Source organism: Trachypithecus francoisi, unplaced genomic scaffold, assembly GCF_009764315.1.
Source record: "Trachypithecus francoisi isolate TF-2019V2 unplaced genomic scaffold, Tfra_2.0 Lachesis_group6, whole genome shotgun sequence".
In the NCBI taxonomy this organism is placed as follows: Eukaryota; Metazoa; Chordata; class Mammalia; order Primates; family Cercopithecidae; genus Trachypithecus; species Trachypithecus francoisi.
In genome coordinates this window covers 88875270-88894574 of record NW_022681471.1, presented here as the reverse complement: position 1 = coordinate 88894574, position 19305 = coordinate 88875270, and the positions used below count along the sequence as shown (strand labels likewise).

The 19305-nt window shown below is 40.2% G+C and overlaps 1 protein-coding gene and 1 non-coding gene across 2 annotated transcripts in view; one reads left to right on the top strand and one right to left on the bottom strand.

The window, feature by feature from the left end:
• Positions 1 to 19305, bottom strand: part of CLCN5 (chloride voltage-gated channel 5) — a 164479-nt gene that overhangs the window by 137031 nt on the left and 8143 nt on the right.
• Positions 8481 to 8587, top strand: LOC117078603. Its single transcript, XR_004435052.1, has one exon. It is a non-coding gene; the product is annotated as a U6 spliceosomal RNA (small nuclear RNA).

Sequence of the window (19305 nt, the reverse complement as noted above, 5' to 3'; positions counted from 1 at the left end):
TAACTCGTGGTACATCAATAAAATGGAGCAGTCAAGTGTTATTGTAGGCTGGGCGTGGTGGCTCACACCTATAACCCCGATGCTTTGAGAGGCCGAGGCGGGAAGATGGCTTAAGTTTAGGAGCTCAAGACCAACCTGGGCAACATAGTGAGAAACCATATCCACAAATAATTAAAAAAATTAGCTGACGGTGGCCTGCACCTATGGTCTCAGCTACTTGGGAGTCTGAAGTAGGAGGATGGCCTGAGCCCAGGTGGTCAAGACTGCAATGAGCTGTGATCGCACCACTACACTCCAGCCTGGGCGACAGAGTGAGACCTTGTCTCAAACAAAACAAAACAAAACAAAACAAAAACACAAAAAAGTTATTGTAGGTGAAGAGGTGACAATATAGAAACATATCTACAATGTAAAGATCAAAAAGATACTTTACAAAATGATGTGACCCATTTTTTATTAAAGTGACACACACACAGCCGAGCACGGTGGTTCACACCTGCAATCCCAGCACTTTGGGAGGCCGAGGCAGGCTGATCACCTGAGGTGATCTGGGAGTTCAAGACCAGCCTGACCAACATGGAGAAACCCTGTCTCTACTAAAAATACAAAATTAGCTGGGCGTGGTGGTGCACGCCTGCAATCCCAGCTACTCGGGAGGCTGAGGCAGGAGAATCACTTGAACCCAGGAGGCGGAGGTTGCGGTGAGCCGAGATCGTGCCATTGCACTCCAGCCTGGGCAAGAGCGAAACTCCGTCTCAAAAAAAAAAAAAAAAAAGTTACACACACACATCTAGAAGTCTATATGCATGGGTGTTAACAATGGTTCTCTCTCTTTTTAAATCTGGGATGTTAAAATTTTTTGTTTCTTATTTATATTTTCTAATTTTTAAAACTGGTTAAATACATATTACAATAACATATTACATTTATTTTTAATTTTTTAAAGAGAAGAACTACATTACCATTTTTTAACTAAGGGACTCAGCTACTGCAACATTCTATAAGAGTATCCATTTGTAGCTTTAACATTTTAGAATTCTATAAAAGGAAAAGCCAATTAACTGTGCGGGTGTCCTCTGGAGAGCAGGAAGGAGTCACTGAAGCATATTCTATGTTAATGGGGCAAAACTCTATTAGCATAAAACAAACAACTGAAAAAAAAAACCCACCTGGAAGACAAAGTCAGCCTATCTGCAAATATAGACTGGAGAGTCCTTCCTACTTAAGGGTATAGGTTCTTTTCTTTCCAGGTTTTATCTTGAAAATAATAGTCTTTTATTTCCCAATTTTGTTGTAATGCCAAATGACCTCCAAACAAAACCAAACCAATCCAGCTACAATCGGTAGCTGGAAGGGAAGGCCAGACTTGAACATAGTGGTATTGGTGGAGTGAGGAGAGTATTTTTTTTCCCACTTTTCCCACTTTAAGGTAGAGATACTTCTGTTAGAGTAACATTCCCAGCCTCTTTCTGCCCCTTTCTTTATTCTTCCCCATGGTAGGAGCTACAATTATTTGCCCAAGAGATTCGACAACAGAAATTCAAGTTGTATCTCAATTTCAAGATGGGGCCATTTCCACTACAGTTTAAAAACAATTTATCTGCCTGCCCATTCATCTATGCATAACTAGAAACATATGCACAGGCATGAGCCATGTGTTTCATCACTTGCTGCCTGGCTGATCCAGGATGTCAGAAACCAAAAGACTTAGATAAGCAGTGTATTCTATGATTGGAAGTTTCTATGTATATGCAAGACAGGGGTCTGATGAGGAAGGCATATCAACACAAATGGGCCCTTAAAAAACCTACATGTCAAGGTCTCTGACCTCTCTCCATGTTGTGCCGCACAGAGTTTCCGTTTTGTGAAGAGAAAAGCATGTCAGTTCAGTGACCTGTCACCCAGTTCTGCGTGTTCCTTTGAGTATAGAGGGAACCTCTACTGAAATCCTATCCATCTTTCTCCAACCAGCTCAAATGTCACCTCCTTCCTAAACCTTCCACCCTCATGCTAGCTGCAAATAACCTCTTGTTCTCTTAAGATTCTAAGCCCTTTGTTTCTACCACTCCATTATATATGATTTTATGAACAGTTGCGTGTATACATGTTCTTTTACCACATAATAAGCTCCTTGATGGCAAAGTCTAGTCACTGATTTTTATATGAGTCACAGTATCAACACAATGCCTTACACAGTTATTCAATAGGTGTTTATGGGACTAAAACCCTAGAATGTACCTAAGTATAACAGCTTCCTTGTTCCTTACACCTTAATAATGCAAACATTAGAGAATAGGCCTAATGTCACCTTAGAGACTTAATGGCTACAACAGCAAACTTTAATCCAATGTATCTAATTTTTGGCTTCTTCAGCTTTTAGTCTCACGTACATGATAGAAGGATGAGATATCACCCACCTCCAGGAGCTAGATGAAACTCTCTAGAGCAGTGCTATCTAACAGAAATATAAAAATGTGAGCCACATATGTAATCTGAAATTTTCTGGATGCCACCTTAAGAAAAGCACAAAGAAACGGGTGAAATTAACTTTAACACTCTAATTTATTTGACCCAATATATCCAAAATATTACTTCGATGGAAACAGAGAGTAAAAGGGTGGTTACCAGAGAATGGGAAGAGTAGTGGGAGACTATGGGGAAGGTAGGGATGGTTAATGGGTACCAAAAATAGCTAGAATGAATAAGACCTACTATTGAATAGCACAACAGAGGGACTATAGTCAATAATAATTTAACTATACATTTTTAAAGAACTAAAAGAATATAATTGGATTGTTTGTAACACAAACAATGCTTGAAGGATAGATACCCCATTCTCCATGATGTGATTACTATGTATTACACGCCTGTATCAAAACATTTCATGTACCCCATAAATATATACACTTACTATGTACCCACAAAAACTAAGAATTTTTTAAAAAGCAAAATATTATCATTTTAACATGTAATCAATATAGAACATTGTTGAGATATTTTACATTTTTTATCACGCTGTCTTTGAAATCTAGTGTGTATTTTACACTTACAGTATATCTCAATTCATACCAGGAACTACTTATTAGCTGTGAAAGCTAGTTACTTAATTTCTCTTTGCCTTAGTTCCTCAACTTTAAAAGAGGGTAATAATAGTATTTACCTTATAGAACTATATTGAGGTTTAATAATTTAATATGTGGAAGGACTTAGTACCTGATAAATTGTAAGGATTCAATAAATATTAACTACCATAATCCTCTACCATATCATCTACTTATGAAAAAACTTGAGCTAAAAAACCAAGTGTATTTCCCAATTTCATAAAGCAAAGCAAATGCTGGTTCTACTCCCTGTCTTTTACATAGTTGTCTATTAAACCATGCAGGGCAGCTGGGAGCAATGGAAAATCATATTTTTTACCCATTTAAAATTCCAAAGTGCTAGCCAGATGGAGTTTGGGAGTCAGTCCAAAGAGCAACATTCTTCAAAATGGTAGCTTAGAGAAATGCCATCCAGCTGTGTTACACTAATGGTCCTTTCACCCTACCACTTCCTTTAAGCTCTGTCCCCATTTGCTGTAATATTTCATCCATGTTACTAAGTGAAAAAGTAACATAACTTCTTGTGTTTTACTCAGCATTATTTTGGGTTATTTTGTTGCTTTTTTAAGATGACTGGTAATATTGAATATTCTTGTATAAATGTGCAAAACGTCCAGCACCTAAGATGATTCAATCTTCGACATACTTGATTGTGCTCTTCAGGAGACTCAAAGCAGAAAAGATGTTATACAGAAGCAATAGCCAAATCAAAGGGATAATGGCCTGGGAATCAAGGAATCTGATTTCTGGCCTTGGGTCTATGAATAATCACTACATTACCTTAGCCAACCCATTTACACTCCTGAGCTATATCTCAGTTTAAGATACATTGCATACAGTATTTAGGACTAAGTATTAATATGCAATAACTCAACATAAAATTTTATCAAGTCTCAGCATTTTTGTCTGTTGCTCTTTAAACATTCTGGTGGTAAGTTCCCCTTGCAAAAAAAATCAGCATTGACAAAGTCTGGGGATAAGTTACTTTAATAGTCAAATAACCAAAACACCTAGAAAGAAAATAAATGGTCCATCTATCTGATATGTATGCTGTTACTAAAAGCCAAACAATTGTCATAACCTCTAGCTTTCAATTAGGTAGCAAGGTTAAGAATTACAGGACAAGGCCAGGCGCGGTGGCTCAAGCCTGTAATCCCAGCACTCTGGAGGCCGAGACGGGCGGATCACAAGGTCGGGAGATCGAGACCATCCTGGCTAACCGGTGAAACCCCATCTCTACTAAAAAAAATATAAAAAACTAGCCGGGCGAGGTGGCGGGCGCTTGTAGTCCCAGCTACTCGGGAGGCTGAGGCAGGAGAATGGCGTAAACCCGGGAGGCGGAGCTTGCAGTGAGCTGAGATCCGGCCACTGCACTCCAGCCTGGGCGACAGAGCGAGACTCCGTCTCAAAAAAAAAAAAAAAAAAAGAAGAATTACAGGACATCAGCATTAATACAAAGGGGCATCAATGGTCACCTCCATGGGTCTCCCGCCCTACCCAAAATTCCCTTCATGAAAATTCCTCAACTTCAGCATTACTGACATCTTGGGTCAGATAATTCTTCGTGGTAGGGAGTTGGCCTGTGCATTGTAGGATGTTTATCAGCTTACCTGGCCTGTTGCCACTAGCTGCCAGTAACGCCTCCCCACAATTGTGACAAAAATGTCTCCAGACATTTCTAAATTTCCCCAGGGGGTAAAATTGCCCCCAGTTGAGAACCACTACTATGGATCCTGTCCATAAATTTCTTTGGAATTAGCTTTTACAGAGACTGGCAATTTTCAGTGTGTAACTGCTTATGCGACACAGCCTCATTAATACAACATGCAATGATACACTCTCATTGGCAATCTTTCCAATTAATTTGCATTTAATACACATACAGTAGAACATACTTTTGCAAAATGACCCATTACACTGCAGAGATTATCCATGTATCTTTTTCAGAGCCAAAACAATGTTTTCATATGAACAGTGATTTTGGTATCTAATATTTTAGATTAAGATATTTATATTTTACAACCCATGACATATTTATTTAATGTTAGCACCCTGGCTTTAATTTACTGTCCAAAGTTTTCAATATACTACCCATCTACCATCCCATTCTCCTCCATCAGGCCCCCATACTTACTGTTACCCATTTAACTGCTCATGTGTTCTGGTTCCCAATGATTAAGCCCTATACTCAGTCACCCACCTTTTCGCCTAAAGTACTAACAGAGGGTTATTCTATTTCCTTCGGTCTATGCATATAAGCAAATTGGGAAGGAGTACTAATGAGCCGCAAAATAACAGAATCAACCAAACATGTAAGGAATATCTACTGTTTAATGCTACGGAGACACAAAAAGAAATAAATACAAGACATGAAAGAACCACAGAATTAAAAAAAAAAAAACACCATATCAACCACATGCCCAAAGTCATTCAGCTAGCTGATTTTATATGCTGATAGTGGAGCATCCAAATAAAGGTATCCTGATTGCAGCTATAGATGAAAACTAGAGTTTAGAGCTACCTTTATAGATTTGGGACTCAACACCTGGAGAAAGAACACCAATCAAATAATGGTGGTTACGTCTAAGGATGAAGTTGAGGGGCATTTTCACTTTTTACTCTAGATGCATCTGTACTATTTTTTAATAGGAACATGTAATTGTGTGTTACTTCTATAATTTAAAAAAAAAGGTAAAGCCAGGAGTGTAGATGAAATCTCTGAGGCAGTGAGTATAAAGAGAGAAAAGGCCAAGAACTTGATACTCCTGAATATGGACATAATTAGGAGGCGGGAGGAAACAAAAGTAATGGAGAAGCAGTGACAGAGGCAGGCAGAAAGGGAACCAGAGGAGTACAACTCTGTGCCCAGGGAGGGAAGTTTCAAAAAGGAACTGAATAGTCAACACAACCCAAAACGGGAAAAGGTAGAGAAATAAGATGGCAGAACAAAATTTAGGTCAGAAAGAGGCCTCTTAAAAATCATAATCTCCTCCCTACATCACATCCCTCAATCTCTGAGGAAATTGAGGCCCAGAAAGATTAAGTGGCTGACTAGATAGGTATTGGTAGCCAGAAGATACAGCAAAGGGAGACCAGAACATGTTTATGGACGACAGCGAATGGGTCCAGTGGAAAGGAAGAGAAGAAGAAACCAGAGGAAAAGAGGTATAATTGAGTAAGTAGTATCTATAATAAACAGAGAAGGGACTGAAGCAGAAGTAGACAAAATAATACAACTTTTCCTCTGAGACTGGATAACTTGTTTCCTTTTTGTTTGGGTTGTTATATAAGGAGGTGAGGGAAATCCCTCAAACTGAGTACCTGGATTTCCCCCAGAATTCTACCTTTGGCACCTTTTCCCTCTCAAAGTATACTCAAATCCTAGGCTTCATATATCATCTATACATGAAGAATCCCCAAATCTCTACTAGAGACCAGACCCTCTCTATACTCCAGGCCATGGGATATATGTGGATATCTGATAGGCACCCAAATTCAAATCATCTCAACTTTGCTCCCACTCCAGCACTCTGTCTCAGTGGAAGGCCTCACACAATGAATGACTTCAGGCAAATTACTGAACATCATCTCTCATTTTATCTTTGTAAGTAGATGAAAAAAATTTGGTGGATGACAGTAAAGTTAGAGTCACAGCTGTTAGAATAGCCTTACCCAGTGAGTGTTTGTTGATGGGTAACAGTAAGTTAAAAAGTCTTGGCTGGGCGCGGTGGCTCATGCCTCTAATCCCAGCACTTGGGGAAGCTGAGGCGGGCAGATCACCTGAGGTTGAGAGTTTAAAACCAGCCTGACCAACATGGAGAAACCCCATCTCTACTAAAATACAAAATTAGCCGGGCATGGTGGCACATGCCTGTAATCCCAGCTACTCGGGAGACTGAGGCAGGAGAATCGCCTGAACCCTGGAGGTGGAGGTTGTGGTGAGCCGAGATCATGCCACTGTACTCTAGCCTGGGCAACAACAGGTAAACTCCATCTCAAAAAATAAAAATAAAAAAAAGAAAAAGAAAGTATTCAATTAGCCTGATTCAGAGCTATGCCAATATAGCAGACAGACCATAAGGTGACCCCCAATGATGCCCACCTCCTGATATTCATGTCCTTGTTTAATCCCCTTCCCTGAGTATGGGTGGGACATGTGAGTAGGTTCTAACCAATAGAATATGGCAAGGGTAATCGGAAGTCACTCCCATGACTAGATATATATGTGTATATTATTGATTCCTTCTTGCCATTGTGAGAGACAAACTGAGACTTTATCCCTCGCAAGCCTTGAAAAACAAGGTGCTGTTATATGAACTGCCTATAGAAAGACCATGTGACAGGGAATTACAGGCAGCCCCTAGGATCTGAGGGCCTCAATCCCACAACCACAAAGAACTAAATTCTGCCAACAATCACATGAGCTTGGAAGAGAACCCTGAGCCTAAGATGAGACCACCGGTTCTGCCAACACCTTGACTGCAGCCTGTGAGACCCTGAGCAGAGGACCAAGTTGAGCCATGACCATCTCCTAACCCATGGAAACTGCAAGATAATACATGTTTGTTGTTCTGAGCAATTAAGTTTGTGGTAATTCATTATGCAGCAACAGAAAACAAATATAGCAAATGATGTTTTATTAACTCTTTGAATAAAGGTATTTATGAAATATATGTGATAATAAAGCTAAAACTGACAAGAAGAACAATAAATAAAAATTTAATTACATTAATATTTAAGTAAAGGCATAGAAAGGTTCTCGTTTAAAAAATTAATTCTAGCACTTTGGGAGGCCGAGGTGGGTGGATTGCCTGAGCTCAGGAGTTCAAGACCAGCCTGGGCAACACAGTGAAACCCCGTCTCTACTAAAATACAAAAAATTAGCCGGGCGTGGCAGCATGCGCACGTAGTCCCAGCTACTCAGGAGGCTGAGGCAGGAGAATTGCCTGAACTCAGGGAGCAGAGATTGCAGTAAGTGGAGATCGTGCCACCGCACTCCAGCCTGGGAGACAGAGCAAGATTCTGTCTCCAAACAAAAAAAATCGAAAGGGTAGCCAGGCACGGTGGCTCATGCCTATAATCCCAGCACTTTGGGAGGCCAACGCAGGCGGATCATGAGGTCAGGAGATCGAGACCATCCTGGCCAACATGGTAAAACCCTGTCTCTAATAAAAATATAAAAGAAAAAATTAGCTGGGCATGGTGGCTCACGCCTGTAAATGCAGCTACTCGGGAGGCTGAGGCAGGAGAATCGCTGAGGCAGGAGAATCGCTTGAACCAGGGAGTCGGAGGTTGCAGTGAACTTAGATCACGCCACTGCACTCCATCCTGGCAACAGAGTGAGACTCCATCTTAAAAAAAAAAAAAAAAAATTGAAAGGCGCTTATTTCAGCAGCACATATACTAAAATTAGAATGATACAGAGAAGATTAGCATGGTCCCTGCACAGGGATGACATGCACATTTTTGAAAAAATTAGAAGAGAAAGGGACAGCCAGATAGAAACTTGGAGGGAAAAGTGGGTTCTGGGATCATTATGAGTTCATAGTAAGAAATAATTATCCAAAATCCAATACTATTTGAGACCATATTAACAGGGTATAATGTACAAAACAAAAAGTCTTATTGTGCCACATGAACTGGTTGAATCAGATCAATAAATACTTCCTGGGTGACTCTACCTAAGGAATTAGGAGGAATGGAGGGATATATAAACTATGTTCCCATCCCTAAAGTATCTTCCACTCTATTAGGGAGCTAAGATAAACATATAAGAAAGTTAAACCATAATAAAGAAGTTAAATAACAGTTGAAGACAATGGCAGAAAAGATGTTATAAAGCTGGCATTACAATTTATCTGGCAACTAGTTAAAGGTAATAACAGAAGCAGGAGTTCAGAAGAGGGTGATAACATATCACATGATAAATATTATTACTGTTTTACAATATGACATAAAAGTGGTTGTATTCAACACTAGGATGCAATTTCACATTATTGAGCATGAGCACTCAAATTTTGAAAATGTGGAGATAAAGAAGCATTCAATCTGTGCTAGTTCATGGGGCTTTTGTAGTGGGAGACAACATTATGTTTTAAAGATGAGTAAATCTGGGCAAGAAAGGGTTAAATGATTTGCTCATGATTACAAGTCAGTAAGTCAACTATATTGAGAAGCAGATTTTCTCTTAGTTTAGTACACTAGTGAAAACACACATTATCTTTCTAAGTTACCTTAGCGGCTACTTTTGGTTAACAAAATGTTTTCATTAAAATAATTTGAAATCCTACATTACCTTTTACTCTTCTTCTCCCTTCAAAGTTGCCCAGTAGTCTAACTTTGTCATTTATTCCTTTGTGCTTTGTGATATCTCTTACATTCATCACTTCCTTTAAATTCCAAAGTTAACATCTTATATACAGGTCCTTAGAATGTTCTACATGATCTTATTCAGCAATCTCTTAACTCATCACCCCAATTCCAGTCCTTCCTTTCCATCTGTCCTGCATAGTTCTGACCATGACAGTTCTCTGCTCAAAGCCCTTCAATTGTACCCCACTGTATATGGAATGAAGTATGAATCTTTTAGTTTTGAAGCCAGGATTGGATTCGAATCCTAGCTCCACCAATTCCTAGCTCTGTGATCTGTGGCCTCATTTTCTAACGTGTTAAATGGGAATAACAACAACTGCCTCATAGGTCCTGGTTTTCCTGAGTCCCTGTTTATTCCTATTCCATCTGATTAGTACTCCACTCTCAAAAGTGTCCTCGTTTTGACAATTAAATCATTTGGTCAATAAAGGGTTGTTACAAAGAGTTAATGAGACAATGTATATAACAGGTCTGGCATGACACTTTCAAGTTCCCTCAAATGTACCTGGTACTTTGCTGGCTGAAATCATATCTCTGACATCTCCAGCTACAGAAGAACCTACCCATACTGCATGGTCTTCCTCACACACCACCTCCTCACCTTTGTCTAACTTCTGTGGTAGTCCATGACTCCCTAACCATGTCTCTAACATAAGCTTGGGTTATGGTTATTAGTGCACATGTTTTAACTTCCTCAGAGACTAGCTTTTGGAAGGACAGTATCTGCTTCTGAATCTTCTTAGTCCCACACATAATACCTAATAGTGTCTTCCACACAGAAGATACAAAATCACTTATTTAAATTTAGAAAGAAAACAGAATTTTGGCTACAGAATTGTACTTCACTTACCCACAGGCTTTATTCAAGCCTCTGCTTTCTTACTCCCTTGAAATCATTTCACTTGCTCATTAGGGCCACAGCAATAGTACTCTAACAGGAAATTTCCTTCTTTCACAGCTGGCCATTACCTTGATTGATTGGGGGTAGCAGTGAAGAAGGGATTCTGGGAGCTATGGTCCTAGAAATACAGAATAACTAAAAGCACAGGTTCTAGAGGCAGACTGCCTCAGACTCAGGCTCTACCAGTTACAATTTCAGAATACGACCCAACCACTTTATGCCTCAGTTCCTATCTGCTATACTGTTACTGGAAAGATTAAATGAGATAATCCATGTAAAGCACTTTTAGAAGCACATGGTAGGCTGGGCATGGTGGCTCACGCCTGCAATCCCAGCACTTTGGGAGGCCAAGGTGGGCGATCACTTGAGGCCAGTTTGAGACCAGCCTGGCCAACATGGTGAAACTCTGTCTCTACTAAAAATACAAAAACTAGCCAGGCATGGTGGTGCATGCCTGTAGTCCCAGCTACTTGGGAAGCTGACGCATGAGAATTACTTGAACCCAGGAGGCAGAAGTTGCAGTGAGCCCACATCACGCCACTGCACTCCAGCCTAGGTGACAGAACAAGACTCTGTCTCAAAAAAAAAAAAAAAGCTTATGGTAAGTACTCACAAATGATAGCTATTATTATTGGTTCTTTTCTCTTTCTTGACCTCAGTCAACTCAGAATACTTTATTATAGAGTAAGAAATGTAAGCAACATCCTCCATGCAGGACAGTCAAGTACAGGCTTTGAGCACATACAAAGTCCAGCCCACTCAGAGCTCAGCATCTTCTCTGTCTTTCTAGGATGTCTAGTTTCTTCTCCCATTTCCTCCCTCCTTCATGCCGGGTCCAAGCTGGGGCCAGTTCTAACAGCTTCTGTGATCACCAACAAAGATAAGAATCTATGCCTCGTTCTCTAGGCATAACCTCCAGGTCCAGGTTCAACTGCAAACCAAATTCCAGGCAGCTCCTCATATTCTGGTTCCCACAACCAGAAAAAATATCGCAAAAGTTGCATTCTTTATGAGTCCAGTCTTTCTACCCCTGATTCCAGTCTTTCTACAGCCTGAAATTACATAGCCTTTTCTTTTTTTTTTTTTTTTTTTTTGAGACGGAGTCTCGCTCTGTCGCCCAGGCTGGAGTGCAGTGGCCGGATCTCAGCTCACTGCAAGCTCCGCCTCCCGGGTTTACGCCATTCTCCCGCCTCAGCCTCCCGAGTAGCTGGGACTACAGGCGCCCGCCACCTCGCCCAGCTAGTTTTTTGTATTTTTTTTTTAGTAGAGACGGGGTTTCACCATGTTAGCCAGGATGGTCTCGATCTCGATCTCCTGACCTCGTGATCCGCCCGTCTCGGCCTCCCAAAGTGCTGGGATTACAGGCTTGAGCCACCGCGCCCGGCCGCCTTTTCTTTTCTCACAACTGTTCCCATTACTCCAGTCTCTACCACCTGCCCGATTATATATCTTTCTCAATCAACATCGTAGAGTAAAACCTGTCTTGTGTTCTACCACCTATCTCCTGGCTAAAACCCCAAATGTTAGAGAAGGAGGGTCACTTAACACAGGATAGTGACTCTTGTCTCTGAACATCCACAACTGGGTGAAGGAACTCTTCATTATGCCAAACCAAGAGGACACTGACAGACAACCCTTTGACTTCTTGTATCTCAGACAAAAGCCCTTTTTGGGAGGAGACTGAGCTAGAAGGGGCCTTAAGAATTTGAAGATTTAACTTAATCCAAACATTATAAGGTAAAAATCAGGTAATTTATATCTTCTCTACTTCAAGCATTAGATTATACTTGCATTTTTCCTCAGGTCCTTAAGTAAAAAGCTCAAGAAACTGTAGCTTAGCATTCACTTGCAACATTTAAACAAATTGAACAAGAAAAACGGCTATCATTCTACACATTGAAACATTTAATGTTTAAATTGTAGTCTGGAATACAATTACTATGCTGTTTAGGTATTAATATATCCAGAGATGAAAGCTAATGACATGATTACAACTGTTTCATCAAAAAACTAATAAAGTAATTTTTACCCAATTTAATCTTACTTGTTTTCTTAGCATTATGCTTTAACAAAGCAACATCTCTCCTAAGTCCTCTGGCCACAGAGGTAGCTTTTAGAGACCCTTGGTTTTATCAGGGTCAGCCTCCTTTGCTTCAGACCTGATCTCTCACCTCAACCACTAATATTCCTTTTATTTCTTAGTATAAATTGTCGAGGAAAGAATCTAGTGAGATACAGTTTTTATTTAAATTTTAGTATTTAAAGGTTTTACAGGTTGTTGTAAACAAGTCAAGCAGTACAGAAAGGTGTCAATTGAAAACTAAAATCCCTAGCCTCGCCACCTCTAATCTCCAAGGTAACTGACAACTATTTCTTGTGTGTCATCCTAGAAATTTTCTAAGCAAATGCAAGAACACATATACACGAATTCTTATATAATACCTCCCTTCTTTGTGTTGAACAAGTGGGATCCTGTAATATATACCATTCTGCACCCTTTTTTCACTTAAAATTTATCTTGGACACCATTCCCTGTCACTATATGTATACCTACTTTACTGTTTTATTTTCTTATTTGAGACAGGGTCTCACTCTATCACCCTGGCTGGAGTGCAGTGGCACATTCACTGCAGCCTCAAACTCCTGATCCCAAGTGATCTTTCCACCTGAGCCTCCTAAATTGCTGGGATTACAGGCGTGAACCACCACATCCAGGCTACTTTACTCTTTTAAATGAAATGAACAGCATACCATAGTACGTAAATACCATAATTAACATGACCGGTCTCTCATGCTGTACATTAATAAGACTGTTGATAGTAAAAAAGATGGCAACAGGAAGGCAACCAACATCCTTGTAACAAGTGACCTTTGTGCAGTTCCTTTTGAGAATAGATTCATTGGGACAAAAGGTGTACAAGTTACATTTTGAGAAAGTCTTTCAAAGTGCCCTCTAATGGATTCTATCAACCTATATCCTACCAACAGTACACAGAGCTGGGCTTTTCAGTCAATCCTCTGAAGTTCCTGCAGTTTAAATAGGGAACAGATATTTAACACAAAAATAGCAAAACAGTGATCATTTTGTTACGTCTTTTAACAGTCTAGAAAACCAAGTGCCATAATTGGTAGCAACCACATCCTGATATAATTAGCCTTGCTCTTATCCAAATGCAAATTCAGAGGGTGCTATTCCTCAGTATTAATCCAGCTCCTAAATAATGAATTATATAGGTTGAGAGATTTAGAAGTAGATTTAGCACAGAAGAGAAAGCTATACTGCTCCTGGCACCACTACCCATAATTATCTCTAACACTAGGAGTGTCACATAATGGTGTGATATAAGGTAGTTTCCACTCACCCATAATTAGTTAAAGGCATTGATAAAAGAGACACATTGAATATGTAAGAACACAGTACATCAGCATATTCATGGCATGGGATGAACTAATTGAAAGATTTTGCTAGTTTAACAGAGAATGGAGTTGGGGGGATGTGGTTCCCAGTGACAGTGAAGATCTGTAAGCATCACTACATAGAATCTACTGAATTTATTTTGCAAAGCATCTTAGCATACCTTATCTCATTTCATCTCCATGGCAATCCTGATAGGAACACAAGGCAGTTATTACTCATTAAACAAAGATTCAATGAGCACATACTATATGCTGGGCACTCTCTGCCAGGTATTCGGTATAAGATGAATGAGACACTCCTCACTCATTCACTGGTCACTCTGCCATATCCAATCTATCTCCAAGGCCTTCATGTTACCAAGTTAGGGTACTTGGTAACATGGCCTACAAAACCCTGTATGACCTGTCCCCTGCCCATCTTTCCAATTTTATCACATGTCCCTTTATGCCTCATTCACTACGGTCCAGCTGCAATGGACCATGCTGGGAAAGGACCCAGGGATTCTTCCCACCTCAGGGATTTCCACCTTGTGTCCTCTGCCTGGGATGCTGTTCCCCCAACTTTTTGCCTGGATAACTCCTCCTCATCTTTCAGGTCTCAAATGAACTTGTCACTTCCTCCCATTCCCTTCTTCTCTCTATAAATCAGTCTCTACTATTCTTTTTCATAGGACTTGACTTTTCTAGCACTCACAACACTTTATAAGAAAATAGCTGTGTATTTATTTGCACTCCAACTCCCCCATGAGACTGCAAGGCTTAAGAGGGCAGGGATCATGACTTTTGTGTTCACTGCTATAACCCCAGCATCCACCCAACACAATGCCTGCCTGGCATACAGCAGACGTGAGAACAAAAATATTGAACAAGTGCAGTCAATGCCCTCAAGGACCATACAATAGAGCCAGAGGCTAATTTTACCAGAGGATGGGGGAGGCTTCAGGAAAGCTCATGGCTGAAAGGTAAGCAGGTGCTTGCTAGGAATGCTACCTACTGAAATGATCTAGGCCAGCAGGGTCGGACTGCAGATAAGGAGGAGCAAGAAATGTATGGTGTCTCTTAGAATTTGGGCTTGACATCTGGGTCCATGGTGGTATAATTATTCAATACAGAGAAATGTAAGATAAGGAAACTCTATTATTATTATGTATTACTGGGGTATAGGACCCAAGGAAAAGAATAGCTTGACAGAGTTGAGAATTTGGATGGCAGGAACTCTCTTACCTACCTGTCTCTCACCATTCTCAAAGCTAAATAGGAAAGATTATTATTTCAACCTGGGAATATTCAGTGCTGAGTCACAGGTGGCCACAGGTAAGGCCAGACCAAAGGGAGGGCAGCGGAAGGACCAGAAGATTTAGCATAGACAGAGCCAGGGTTTTCTTCTGCATCTGAACACGTTTTTGGCCAGAAGATGTCAACAATGTAACTTATTGTGTTTATCTTTTGGAGGGAGGGACACAGAAGAAAAGAAAGAGAAAACTTCAGTGTCTAATATCTCACATGCCTAGTAATATCGATTTCATTTCCACTGGATGGTCCCTGTCCTGCATTTATTTCTAATTGCTCTATGTTTTAATTTCTGTGTTGTTCTATGTTCCTCCTGGATGTAGTCAGGGCAGAAATCCTAAATAAATGTAATAAAATGCCATCTAATGCCAGAATGGTATTGGGTTGAAAATCATCAAAATATGACATTATTAAGGGAGATACTTCATACTATTAACTCCTCAACAGCTTCTTTGACCTGACCACGGGTCTATAAATACTGGGTAGTTAACAGAAGGTAGGAAGGAGAAGAAGAAGAATCTGGCATTTGTAGCCACCAATAGTGAAACTTTCTAGTCCCGCCTCCCCCAACCCTTGACACACAGAACAGCATTACATGAAACAGGAAGCTGAATCATAATTCTGGTTAAATAATAAGAACTTACAGTTTATTTCATAAGCTAACATAGTGAGAAGGGGAAAGAAAACATCCTGGAAGCCTCAATGAAAAACCTATTTTTGAGGGGAGAAAAAAAAACTAAACTTTTCATGGTAGCAATAAAGCATAGTAGGAAAAGACTAAGATTCAGCAGAAAACTGTAAGATACCCAAGCCTGGGGAAGGCAGTGCAATGCAGTAGGACCAAATAGGTAGACAGACTGACAGAGAAAGAGAGGGCTGGGCAGCATTATCAGGAGCCCCAGGGTCTAATCCTGGCTTTGGGTATGATGTGACAGCTGTATGGCCTAAAATAAGTCTCACTGGGCCTCAGTTTCTTCCTTTGCGAGATTATACATCTGAAACAGATCATCTCTGAAAACTCCTTCCAGTTTAAAAACATCTCTTTCATAATATACCTAATTTTATTTTTCATGTCAAAACTTATAATCCAATCAGAACAGCTATAATGGACCAGGCATTTTGATGACTGACTCTCATCTAGAAGCATGTGCAGTAAATATTATCATAACCTTTCACATATTATAATAGTAAAGGCCAGCATTTGCAAGTGCTTTGCTGCATTTGTATTCACTCACTACATCCTCCCAATAATCCTGAATAGGTATTAGTATTAACCCCATTTTACAGATGAAGAAGGTAAGACACAAAGAGATTAAATAACCTGCCCAAAGTCACATGGCTAGTAGTGACAGAGTCAGGATACAAATCCAGCGAGTCTGTCTCCAGACATGACACTTGACCCCGGATGTGACAATTGAGGCTTTTGGAGTTTAAATAACTTTGGCTACCAAATGGCAGACCTGGCTTCAGATTCAGGTTATTGCACGCCAAGACCTGTGCTCCCTCCACAACTGTGTGCTTGGGAAAGAATAACTGACTCTTAAAGAACAATTTTTTGAAAGGTTGTTTTCGTTTACCCTCTATGCAATGCCTTCCATCAGAATCCATTCCCCACCAATTTCTCCCCCTTGAAGAGTTTTGGAAAGGCAAAAGGCAAAGAGAGACAAAGAACTCATTTCTTTTTAAAAATTATTTATTTATTTATTATTTTAATTGACAAAGAACTCATTTCTTGAGTACCTGCTATAGGTGAGGCACTGTGCCAGATAGAGGAAAAGGGGCTGGGGGTGGGGGCTGCCTGCTTCTTTATTCCTGCTCTAACAACCTGACTTTCTTTCAAGAGTTACCTACTTTTGTTTCCGTCAACAGGCAGGACCAGATGGCTTCTCTTAGGTGATAGTGGTCCAATTAGTAAGCCACATGGCTACCCAGATTTCACACTGAAGCTTTCGTCAATTCACTGACTGCTTTGTGAGGCTCCCTCTTGCTCCCCACCCCCCATGTGTTAGCTAAATCACCAGAGTGTTTACAAATACACTGCAATGTGCCAAAAAAAAATCTGCACAGTCAAAACATATACTTCCTTTCAATTTGAAGAACAGTTTCTCGTTGCAACTATTTTATTATGATTTTCCTCTAGCCTTATTTTCACACTTATCCTGACGTGTATTTTGCCATCTCACCTTATTCTGCAACCTCTACATTAGATGCAGTGTAATTTCCCATCTTTGCACAACTTCCAAAAGAGGTTTTTGTAGTCACTGGGAGAGACAGTGAAAAATTACAAGAGTACTTCAGGAAGTATTAATAGCAAAAATCCCGTTCTAACCAAACCCTCAGGGGCCTGGTTTCTTCTCTTTTGCTCTTTTGTTGGAAGGCAGAAGGGCACACAGAGTGACTGAAGCAGTTGTCCAGCGGGCCACACATGCTGCGCTCCTTGCTGCCAGGTACTTCTTGAGAGTCTACTGACTCTTACATCTCATTTTCAAATCACTTGTTTTCTGGTTATAAAAGTTATACACATTCATTGTATAAAATTTGAAAGTAAATAAAAGTATAATAAAAGGAAGATAAAAGTAACTGTATCCTATCACCTGGAGACAGCCAGTGCAACAACTTTGGATCATTTCCTTTCTTTCTGTATTTATCTTCACTTAATAGGTGTACATGTAACATGTAAACACACAGAGATACATAAACCCACACTTGAGTTAAAAAGAGAGAGATGGGTCCAAGCATGATGGCTCACGCCTGTAATCCCTGCACTTTGGGAGGCCAAGGCAGGTGGATCGCTTGAGCTTAGGAGTTCGAGACCAGCCTGGGTAACAAGGCAAAACCCTGTCTCTACAAACACTACAAAAATTAGCCAAATATAGTGGTGTGTGCCTGTAGACCCAGCTACTCAGGAGGCTGAGGTGGGAGGATTGCTTGAGCCTGGGAGTTTGAGGTTGCAGTGAGCCAAGATCCTACCATTGCACTCCAGGTTGGGTGACAGAGGGAGTCCCCACAGCATCAGTCTTGTTTTTTATTTTGTTTTTTTGTTGTTGTTGTTGTTGTTGTTGTTTTTCTTTTTTTTTTTTTTTTTTTGAGACAGGGTCTCACTCTGTTGCCCAGGCTGGGGTGCAGTGGCGAGATCATAGCTCACTATAGCCTCAATCTCCTGGGGTCCAGTGATCCCATGTCAGCCGTCCGAGTAGCTGGGATGACAGGCGTGCACCACCATGCCTGGCTAAGTTAGCGAAACTCTGTCTCAAAAAAACAAACAACAAAAAAAAGTTTTATTTTAGTAGAGACAGAGTCTATGTTGCCCAGGTTAGTCTTGAACTCCTGAACTCAAGCAATGCTCCTGCCTTGGCCTCCAAAAGTCCTGGGATTACAGGTATAAGCCACCACACTCAGCTAGTCTTTATTTTTAATGGCCAGATACTATACTGTTCAGAACTATCATAATATACTTACATTCCCCTAGTATGAAAACTATGTCTTCAGTTTTTTCACTATAAATACTTTGGTATATAAAGCTGGGTACATATATCTGATAATTCCTTCAGAAATTGTACTTTTTAAAATTAACAATCCATGTTATTTACAGAAAAATGGAACGATACATGTAAGCAAAAATAAAGTCAACTATAATTTCTTTTTAAAAATACTTTTGTATATATCCTCTCAGACTTTTTTTTATACTATCCATACATGGACACAAACACATACATTAAAATGGGATCATACTATTAATAATTTTTAAAAAGCAACAATAATAATGGTTACTATGTATTGAGTACTTACCACATGACAGGCACTGTGATTTTCTCATTTAATCCCTTCAACAATCCCCTCAAGAACTGCTCAGCTTTCTCAAACTTGTTTGCACATTAGAATCACCTGGGGAACTTCAACAATACGGTGCTCTGTCCCAACCCCAGAGATTCAGATTTAATTGGGCTGAGTGAAGCCTGGGCTTGGGAAGTTTGGAAAGATCACCAGGTGATCTTTGGGCACACTAGATAGGAACTGGTAGGTTAGCTACTATTTTATCCCTATTTTACTGATGGAGAAATCAAGGAACACTAAGACAAGTAATACACCCAACAGTACGCAGCTGATAAAGGTGTAGCTGGGATTTGAATTCAGATTTAAGCCCAGAGTCCATACTTTTAATGACAGTTGACCCTTGAACAATACAGGTTTGAACTGCACAGGTTCACTTACACGCAGATGTTT